The 11,503-nt window shown below is 34.1% G+C and overlaps 1 long non-coding RNA gene and 1 pseudogene across 1 annotated transcript; both read left to right on the top strand.

Annotated features, from left to right (window-relative positions):
• Positions 1–4,496: 4,496 nt before the first annotated feature.
• On the top strand, positions 4,497–4,991 carry LOC146913524 (methyl-CpG-binding domain-containing protein 4 pseudogene; annotated as a pseudogene).
• Positions 4,992–8,508: 3,517 nt separating this feature from the next.
• On the top strand, positions 8,509–11,503 carry LOC146913523 (uncharacterized). Its single transcript, XR_015013623.1, has 2 exons — positions 8,509–11,078; positions 11,233–11,503. It is a non-coding gene; the product is annotated as an uncharacterized LOC146913523 (long non-coding RNA).

Genomic DNA, 11,503 nt, shown 5'->3' with positions numbered 1-11,503 from the left:
GAAAGAAGAGAAATAGAGGGAGAGAGTGATGAGGGGGAGAAAGTAGTATGGTGTGAGGAATTAGGGAAGTATGGAGGGGTATTTATAGGTGGGAATGGTAGTATAGGTGGTAAATACCATTAATGTGGTGAAAAAACGTGTAAAATTTGGTAGAAAACGTGTGGATTGAATGTTGAAATATTGACCACAGACCAAAAAAACGTTTGTTCTTCAGTTCTGACCACCGGCCAACGTGCGTGAGTTAACTCGTGCATAGGCTAGTGGTGCGTGACTTAAGTCACGCATTGCTTACAACTTGTGTGACTTAAGTCGTGCATGGCTTACAACGTGCGTTAGTTAAGTCACGCTGCGTGACTTAACTAACGCAAGGGTATATTTGGAAGCAGTGCAGGGTGCGAGTAAAAGTTGCTGGGTGGAGAGCAAAATTCTAAGCATAACTCTTAGGAGAAATTAGGTTATGCCTTTCATTATTTCATTTCACAAAAACATAAGAGGTAGAGAGAAAAAGTGTATCAAGAGGATAGAAGAGGAAGCTAGAGAGAGTTTGGGGTTTGAAGAGCTAGGAGCTAAAGTGAAGCCAAATCTAGGATTTGTGAAGCTAGAGGTAAGGGGGATGGTTTCCTTTTCATAATTAAGCTATAATCTCCTATTTTCAATTATGGATTTATGTGCTTTTCTGTTAATTGTGACTTCTGAATGATGAAATTCGTGCTCCTAATTCAAGTGGTTTTGTGGGCATGATGAATTTCATTAAATTGTTATGTTATGTGCTTAAACTTCATAGTTGTTGTTGTTAAGTCATTTTGATGATTTTTGCTTATTAGTGTGTAAATCATGAATTGATGAGTGATTAATGTTGAAACATGTCTAAATTCACTTCATAAATGTTTACGTATGTTTGTATGTTGATGGGATTTGAATTGGTGTGATTGTTGTGAAGTTTCAATAAAAATGCGAAAATTGTAGGTTTTGGTGAAAAATGAACTAGGTGATGAATATGTGGTGAATTGAGGTTTTGATTCCATGTTTGTTGTTGTTTTCATTGTCTTTTGATGTATATTTTTTTTTTTGGTCAAGCCTTTTGATGTATGTTAACTAGCTAGTAAACAAGTTTTGGGGACGAAATTGAGTCAAAGAGGATCAAAAATGGGATTTTGGGGTGAAAATTGGAGGGTTCACGAGAGGAAACCTATGAACAGGGTTGCCTATTCTGGTGCAGCTCGGATGGCAAGCTCGTGGCGAGCTCAGGGCGAGTTGCCCAGTTCAGCACCCATGTTCTTGGTTGTTCGGGGTACTCGGGGTCGATCCAGATTATTCCAAACTGATTCTTTTGATGTATTTGACTGTAGTATTGCTTTTTTGGATGGTATTCATGAGCTTTAACATGGTTTTGCTTTGAAAATTGGAATTCTTTGGAAAAATGATAAAACGATACGAACTAAGTGAATTTTGGAATTACTCGTAATTGACCTATGATGGTTATATGCATATGCTACTCTGATCATATGTGAGTAGTGTATATGTTTGGTTGAGGTGTTTGAACATGTTTATTTTGTTTTGTCGACTTATTTAGAAAATGTAGAAAGTGGCGAAAATAGATGAACTTTGTTAAAAAGTGGATTCTTGACTGGATAACTTGTAATTGGCTTCGTGCTTAAGATGATATGATAGAATAAGGATGAATCAATGTGAGTTGGGTGTTTATTATGATGAATGTAATGATGTGGATAGTTGTCCATCGTTTATGTGAGATGTGAATTTGGAATTTTGTCGTTTCTTTGAAGTGACTGTTATTGATGATGATTATGATAATGATTTTGATGATCGTGATTTATTATTGATGATGAATTCTTACATGCAAAATGATGGTGATTTAATGGTGCTTGCATGTATGAAAAATGTCGGTGTTTATGTCAGCGTGTATGTCGGTGAGGTGTTGTTGGAACGTAAGCATTATTTTCATGCATACATAAGTAGGATATTTATATCCAAGGACGGTGATTAGGATATTATGTATCCAACAACGGTGATTAGAATACTTTGTATTCAACGAAGGTGATTATGATACAGTTGTATTTTGAGGTGACGACCTTGACTGTGACTGGTACCACTTGCATATAGAGTTGTGTCTAGGCACATTGCATAACTTGACAGGTGTCATACTTCCTTATGTGCTTGGTAAATATTTGCATTGGTGAAACATTGGAGAATTGTATACTTGGTGAAATTTTGGGGAATATGTGAAAATGTACTTGTGTATTATTATACTTGTATATGCTTGATGATTGTTAAACTTGTTGAGTTACTTAATCATTTGAATTTAATTATGCTGTTCATATTCATTTGATTATACTGTAATTGTGAAATGTGAACTAACCCCCAGTTGTTGACAGCCTACCTTATTCTTTTGGATGAGTAGATGACGTGCAAGAGTAGTTTATCTTTGCTTGGTGAGTTGTTGGAGGCTAGCTTTGGAGCTACCTCGTCTTTTACCTTTAGAGTCTTAGTGTGTCGCCTCTGATTATGGTCGTCTGTCTATTATTTACATTTGATGACTTGTTGAGATTTTTATCACTCAGTGTGTTGAGATGAGATTTTATATTTAGTGATGTAGTATGATTATGTGATATGGCTATTTTGGAGATTTGATGTAGTTGTTATTGATATTTGATGATATTATATTCCGCTGCGATGTTTTGAGAAAATTAATTATGCATGTTTTAAACTTATAGAAGAAGTAGCATCTAAATCATTTGTATGATTTGTGTAATTTACCGCTTTAAGGGTTTAGGGTGTTACACTATGAGTGTCCTAAGATTCATAGATGGGCTGACCTAATGGAACCTTTGCCTTCAATGCCTTGGGAAAAACTGGAACGCCAATTATGTTTTCAGTTACCTTACAGATGGTAAGACCCCACTCGTAAGGATCACTGTGATCAGCAGGTGCAACCAGACTTAGAAGGGATAGACCTAGTTAACCGATATTTATAGATCCCACACGTAAGGATCGTCGTGTGATCAGCAGGTGCAACTTCCAACCTTCTAGGTTAGTCACGTCCCAATGGTCACATCACTTGTATAGTCTACCTAAGATAAATAAACGCGACATTACTGTTATTTATTACCCAACAATATAAACAGGGGGATTCAAAGAATCCTAACCGCTGCTTACTTTTCTACAACCAAAACAGGTAAACTTGCTCTCTTGCAAACAGATAAAAATGCAAATCTCTAACCCTTATCTTTTATTATATCGTTAACTTACAAAAATAAGTAACGCAAATTGTTTGGACGAAACGACAATCCCTATGGATACGATACTCTACTTATCACTTTATTAATTGGTAAACGATTTGGTACACTTTCCTAATCCGACCATCAGTATGGAGAGTTAATTTATATGAATTGGTAGTAACTTGGGATAATTAATATAATGGTGGTGTATGAGTAATATTGAGGGTTTTAATGAAGTAATTTTGTAGTAACATTTTAATGAGATGAGAAAGTTACTAGGTCCATTAAGATAAGGGAAACCTAACCCATTTAGTGAGAATATATATGGATAACTCTATTAAAAAATTAGGGTTTAGCATTCATTTCATAAACTTGACAAAAGGTGGCTAGTGAGAGAACAGAGAGACTTGTTTGCCGAATCAATGTGGGGCTCCAAATTTCAACGTTATTTTCTAGCAAGGTATTGTTACTAACTATTATTTTCAACACTCGATACCCTTTTTTGGGGTTTTGTCATCGCTTAATTTTCAACTATTTTTCTTGATCCATTATTGTTAACTCTTCTGGGATGATGTTCTTTTTTAGTTTTAGGGTTTATAGTTCCTTGTTAATTTAATCGGAGGGATTGAGATCCTCTAGTTATAGGTGATTTTGTCTTTAATTCAGAACCCTAGGGGCATAAGATTTTTTTTTGTTTTTGTGTGCGGATTTTTCTTTCACCTATTTCTTGTGAGAAACTAGAAAAGATTATGAGTTAATTTTCATAATCAATGTTGAATTGAATGAAAGTTTATAGAATCAAAGTTGAATTGAATGAAAGCTTATGGAATCAATGTTGAATAGAATGAAAGTTTTCATATTTGTTGTGGAATTTTTTCTCTTCCAACCCTTTGATTTGTCTAGGTTTCAAAATTGTACAAGTAAAAAATGGTTTTTTTGCATGCCCGGATTATCCGGATATTAGGAAAAATCAGAGGGTTTTGAAAAGCGTGAGAGTTGGAAGATGAACTACCATGTTTAAGTCCTCCACGGATAATTTGGTGGGTGACCTGACTGGATAGATTGTGATACCATATTAGATTTTTATATTGAGTCTAAATCATCCTAAAACTGGCTTATAAGGTGCCATCATTCTTAATAAACCTTTTTCAGAGCATATCACTTTTAAACACGGGACTTGGTTTTTTTATCAATAGTATGGATTATTATGTCTTTATTGGGTTTAATCTAAGAGTTGAACTTATGCTGCTTTATAAACTGATGGTGAATTATTGTGACAGAGTGATTGATATATATGCGGCAAAATGCAAACTTTGCATGAAATGGAGAGTGATTGATACACAGGAGGAGTTTGAGGAGATTTGTCATAAAATCATTCAAGAGCCTTTTGATTGTAGCAAGAAGGCTAATTGTAGCTGTGATGATCCTGCTGATATCGAATATGATTCTTCTCGGACATGGGCCCTTTACAAGCCTAACATTCCAAAGACTCCAGAAGGTTTCAAGAGAACCTTAGTGCTTAGAAAGGATTACTCTAAATTTGACTCTTACTACATCACACCTACAGGAAAAAGACTAAGATCCTGCAATGACATGGCAGTATATCTTAAAGATCATCCACAACTCAGTGGTGTATCTGCTTCGGATTTTGATTTTTCATCCCCAAAGATTATGCAAGACACCGTCCCAAAATTTATTGAGCAACGGAAGAATTTTGCGAACAAAAAAGCTAAGATAGCTAAAGAAGAAATTTGAGATATGTCATCACAAGGTTGTTGCATGATGTTGTTGTAATAGATTGTTTCTAGATATTGTGTTAGGGAACACCAATTTTGTGGTATTGAAACAAATTTAACTTTAGTTCTGGTGGTCCATTGTAATTGAAACATAAACTGATATTTGCAGGCTTTTTATGTTGTAACATAAATACATGTTGTACTTTATCTTTATTAAAAAAATACAAGTTGTATTTTTAAAAAAAAAATATATATATAATTTATAGTTACGTGGTGATAAATGTTATAAACACTATCCAAAAAAAAGCCGCAAATAAAGTAACATTGATTCTTACTTAACTGCATTAGTTATAATTCTAACATGAATGGCATCCTCTTCTTAAAAAACATGCTTTGGCAACCTCAATTTGTTTATTCAACCGTTAATGTTACTTTATTTTGAGTTTTTGAGTTTTTTCTTTTTCTCTTAAATGAAAAACTTGCCTAATATTTTTATTACAAAAGTGAAATAGGTTGGTTTGTGGGTCAATTTTATACTTTTTATTGTTAAAGGTTAATAGCAGGTATGACCAGTCGAAAACTATTTTATTTGCGTTTACTTTTTTTAGGGTAGATCTGTGTATTTAGAATATAATTCGATTGTGACATATCATAGAATCTTACTCTCGGACAGCTTTGGATATTATTAAGGATACTAATTAGAATGACTTTCATCCCCATGCAAACTTCATCTCTCTTGTTAAGAGGCTCTCTTCTCTTTCTTGGGTGGTCTCCTTTAATCATACTATGAGAGAAGACAATGAATGTGCTTACTAATTAGCTCAGTTTGTAAGGACAATGCATGCAACATCTTAGGTTCGAACTCTGGACACCACCAAAAAAAATTAGAGAATCAATAGACTTTTGATATTTCACAACTTATTTCTCTTTTGACTTGTCCCTTGAAAATATCTAGGTGAAAAAAAAAATTCCACGTCAGAATACCATTCAAGGGATCCATCTACTCCAAGAGTAACTCTTTATAGTTACTCTCAATCTTGACCCTCAATTTTAATATTAATTAATGGTTATGATTAATTATTAATAATTCTATGATGGGATTTTTCTACACCTTCACCCTAAATATTCGTCCGCAAAACACTTAATGAAGACAGACGATATAATCTTCATAGTATTGATGACATAACTTTCTCTATTCCTTCCATCTCAAAGGATTAGGTTATAATGATTTGACAGATGTAATTAAGTAATTCTTGATGTACTTTTTTGATCAATGTGCAATGCATACCTATTTTGAAGAATAAGTTACATTTTGATGTGAGCACACATCTTAGATATATCCTTAATTATCAGTCTCGTCTATCATACACCCAGTAAGCACCATCCATAGTCTTAAAGGTAGGGAATGGGATTCAGGTGTTATTTTCTTGGAGGGAACCGACAACTATTAATTCTTAGAATCGATGCATCAATGGAAAATCGTAAAAGAAAGAGAAGAGGCGTGAATGAAATAAGAGCTATTTGTCTTTGACGGAAACGCAACTATTCTAACGGCAAGGGATGTTTGTGTCATGTGAAAAAATAGAGCGGATGTTAGTTACATATTGATAGAGTTGAGGGGAAGTGTATTTTTCCCTATTATTAATAATTAGGGCCATTCATTAGGTGGATTCTAGGGTGAGGGTTCAATTAAATCCCTCACCGGTGTATCACTAAATTTAACCATTAGATTAATTACACTCATTAGTCACTACCACACCGGATCTAATCTCATCACTTTACAATTTCTTTCTTTCTCTCTCCTTTCAACTTCTGCATCTATGCCATGAAACTATCTCCATCCTCAATTTCTACTTCAATTGCATCTTCACTCCTGATAATTTTTGTTTGATATTTGTATGGAAATTTTTTATTCAAAATTAAAAACTGGATTTGGGTATTGATGAATTTTGGAAAGAATGAAACGGGTTTTGAGAATCAAATGTTTTTTTACTCATTCTTGTACAGGATTAATAACATAGATCTATGTTTACCTAAGTTTGATATTATTTTGGTTTAAGATTGTTATTTCAAAAAACAATTCAAAGATTTCTGCACACAACAACATTTCTCACATCACTTCACGCCAGAGATTCATATGCTAATCAATTAATTTTTATTGGCATAGTTGTATAATCGTCAACATTTGGTCGATAAAATAGATTTGATCTTCCCTGGCCAATGGTGTAATGGAATTGGAAATTTAATTTTAAGTGGTTGGTGAATTGTATACCTCTATTCTACATTTGGCCTTTGCTATTAAACCCAATAAAAAAACATAAAACATCAATAATCTTCATTCAATTTCATCATCGTATGTCCGATTTTTATTTAGGTTGGTTATCATCACCGGTTCAGGAAAAAGGATGCAAATGAGAAAGAAATAGAGGTGGGATTGTGTGTGGAAAGGAATAAATGTTCTCATATATTTTTCTTAAACAATCTTCACCATTGATTCAATCAAATGGTGTTTTTGTCGTGCTTCACCGGTGAGGGACTTAATTGAACCCTCACCCTAGAATCCACCCATTCATTAATATTAAGATGAGGGGTTGTGATTTAGAGAGTGTGTGTATATATATATATATATAGATAGATAGATATAGAGAGAGAGAGAGAGAGAGAGAGAGAGCATATCAAGGGAGAGGACATGTTATTGTGAGAGGATGAGAGGGTCAAATATTAGCCATAGGATCAAAATCAACGGATGTGATCTAATTTTGGCTAAATATGCACACGCGCATGTTTTCCTTTTTCATTCACTGTTTAATCTTCTTTTTGCGTTTTGTTCTGAGATCTTCTCAGTGAACTATTTGTGAATGTCAAAACAAACTCCAAAATTGGTTTCTAAGTTTCTACAATTACAGTCCCTCTCTTTTAATAGTAATGAGATGAGATTCCACAATTGATTATGTGTATTCCTGGCAAATAGAAGAAAACGGAACCCAAAAGATTCTGGAAAATTTTAAAAGGGGCTCCTTTGATTATCGTAGGAAGAAGAACTATGTTGAAACCATGAATAGTCTGAGACATGCTGATCGCACTGTCCTTAAGGATTTTTCGCGTAATTATACGCTAACACCCGGGATTTAACAGACCCTTCTTGATATAAAATCAAGGATGCAGAACTGGCAAGAAGAAATACTTTCAGGAATATGGAGGCTTTTCTGTGTTGGTCATATCTGCCAAAATCAGTAACTGATTCTATGTAAATGCACTATGAATAGCAATTAAAACTGAAGGTTATTTTCAACAAAATTAATATGTGTACGGTTATGCTATTACGTGTGTTTTTGTAAGTCAAAACGAGTATAGCTCATATAGCATAAAAATAACTGAAGGTTATTTTCAACAAAATTAATATGTGTACGGTTATGCTACTACGTGTGTTTTTGTATGTCAAAAGGAGTATAGCTCATTATTAGAGATATATGTTGGTCATATAGTCACTAGTTAGTTAGTGTCTATAAATAGGCTTAAGGTGTCACATTGTAACCAACTTTCTCATATTGTAATATTCATTTTCCATCAATACAAAGAACTTTGATCTATTTCTCTCATTCCTTCCATGGATGCCATGTTTCCTAACATGGTATCAGAGCTAACTTGGTATCCACCTTGAAGTATATTTTCCGCTACATTTTCTCTGAGAAAATCCAATTTTCTCAATTTTCCTTTTCTTTCTCTCTCTAAATTTTTCTCTCTCTGCAATTTCCTGAGAAAATATATTTTTCTCAAGTCAGTTTCACTTTCCTTTTTCTCGTTCATTTTTTCTTCCCGATTCAATTTCTTGCTTTCAAGTCTTTGATTCAATTTCTCGTTCACTTTCCTTTTCCACTTTCGTTTTTCTAATCGATCGTCTTCGATTCGCTTTTGATGATATTGTGTTCTTGCGTATCTCCTCCTTCGTGATTTTGTTCACAATTCACTCAGATGTCGTGCTTCTCGTTTTTTCCCCAAATCTTAGGGTTATGTTTTCGTTCTCCTTCCTTTATGTTGAATCGAACATTTCTCCTTCAATTTCTAATTCAATTTCGTTTTCGATTTGATTTTCTTGCTCGAAATCGCTCGTTACTGCGGTTTTCCCCAAATCTTTGGTTCCTTATTCATGTTTTTGTCCGTCTCACGCGTGATTCCATTTTGCGCTCTATGTTTTGCAATTCTCGTTCGATTCTACTTCAATTTACTGATTAGAATCAAATTTCAGTGGTATGCATTTCAGCTTTGAGTTTGCTTGCGATGACTGTGGTTGTATGCAAGAGCTGAGGTTTGAAGTTGAATTTGTGTGGATTTTCGGTTGGTTCTTCACAATGTGTTGTTGGATTCTATATTGCGAGTTTGCCGCAATCAATTGGTAATTGTTGTAATTTTTGAGTATCGTGCACACAAGGTGTTTGCTAAAAGTAGATTGGTGATGTTCCTGAAGAGTTGTTATCATGAGGGAACAATGGAACATTCCTCTGTTTTGGTTCACCTTTACATTCCTGCAGGGTTTCTGAAAGTTCCTCTGGTATGGTATTCTTACTGTTGAATTAGATTTTCTCTGCTCATAATGCACTTACAAAAGGTTTCATTGTTGGCTATGTTGCTGATCAATTCGAGTTAAGTTCTTGCTCAACTTCTTACTCCTACATTGTTGTTAGATTGATCAGAATTAGCTCTACCACTGTGAGATATTGCTTACTCTACTTTTGATTAGTGGTACATTAGTATTTGATGCTTCTTATGATATCATATGTTAGTGTTAGAGAAAGATAGAAAGGTTCTCTCTGATCAAAATTTCTAGAGTTTTGAGGATTATATGAAGTATGGTTGCTGATGTTTGATGTTTGAAAGCTTGAGATTTGGTCATTGTTTGCTTCTGGTTTGTCTACTATTGTAACAATTGCAGACTATTTGTTGGTTTGTCTTCTGATTCGGTTATTGAAGACTATTTGGTTCATATTGGGAAGTTGGTACTTGTTTGGACCTCTTTGCTATTGCTACTGGCATTATACTATTTTTGATGTTTTTTTTTTGTTTACCATCAAAGCAATCCATTGGAGATGTTGGTTCTGGTTGTGTTTCTTTTGGATAGGGTAATCCATCAAACTGGTTCTGTCTTACTTTTCTTTGAGATATTGTTCAAGAATTGAAGCATAAAGCATTACACACATCAGTGATACATGGACTCCTAGTTTCTTATTGAAGCATAAAGCATTACACACATCAGTGATACATTGACTCCTAGTTTCTTTTATGATCAGTTTGGCTTGCATATGTATCACTTGGCCTGTTATGCCATTTTTAGGTGTTGATTGGAACCTTTCCAGCATTGGCAGAAACTCATGGAGTTGATTGTTTTGAAAAGAATATTAGCTTGTTTCATTTTTTGGTTGTCCACAATTCTGGAGATGGGTTCTTATTTGGAAGCCTCTGATGTATTGCCTCATATTCCTGGATCGTTATAGAAGCTTTTAGTCTATGCCTTTGCTTATGGTTTGTATTTGGTGAGGTTTATGATTCTGGCTCAGTTTTGGATTGTTGGAAGATTCTTGGATTGATTACTTTTTCTCGGTTTCTTTGTCCTGGATCGTTGTTTGGAGTGCTTCATTATTGGAAGCATTGGTTTTGGCCTATGGTTTGAATGCATCAACATGGTTTTGGCATAGGAATAGGAAATCTCATATTTACACCTTTCCTATTTTACATGAATTAAATCCCTTAGATTATTGATCAAGAATAAAACAATATCTCAACAATTTATTGGTTACATGAACTTGTCTTTCAACAACTTATATATAGAAGGCGAAATTCCACTAAGCACTCAACTACAATCCTTTGATCCCTCTTCATATGTCGGCAACAGTGGACTTTGTGGACCACCACTCATAAATCTTTGCCCTGGTGATGTGATTTCTCCAACTAGAAGCCATGAGAAACATATCACTAGTGAGGATGAAGATAAGCTTATAACCTTTGGGTTTTATGTTAGCTTGGTACTAGGTTTCATATGAAGATCATCTTGGTCACACTAACAGTTTTTGTAAATAGGTTGAAGAAGAGATTCCAAGTTGAAGAACAACTGGTAAATTTGTTTTGATATATATACCCTCAAATGTATATTTTTCGTATATATAAAGCATATATGTTTTTGATTTAATTTTTTTTTTATGTTTATTTATAATCTGCACACACACAAAATTAGTTGACATGATTTTTTTTTAAATCAATATTTGCAGGTAACGCTTCAATTGTGAGTGATATTTGCAATGTCTTCGTCAATATATGTTTCATTTGGAACTTTAGTATGAAATCCAAGAGTATTCTTTAGTATGAATATATCTTGAATTTTGTACTTGGGTATATTATAGATTCCTAGAAGTCATCTTTTTTAGTGTCCTATATTTTTAATTCTCATCACTAAACTACTTTCTTGTCATCTTGTGTATTGTTGTTTAAATCCTCATGTACAAGTAAAGGAAATATGAATCTGAATGTTTCGTTTTGTTT

The sequence above is a fragment of the Medicago sativa genome, chromosome 6 (assembly GCF_051527215.1).
Source record: "Medicago sativa cultivar Bolivia chromosome 6, Bolivia_mono, whole genome shotgun sequence".
In the NCBI taxonomy this organism is placed as follows: domain Eukaryota; kingdom Viridiplantae; phylum Streptophyta; class Magnoliopsida; order Fabales; family Fabaceae; genus Medicago; species Medicago sativa.
The sequence above is the reverse complement of the archived record's forward strand: the minus strand, read 5'-3'. Positions and strand labels throughout refer to the sequence as shown.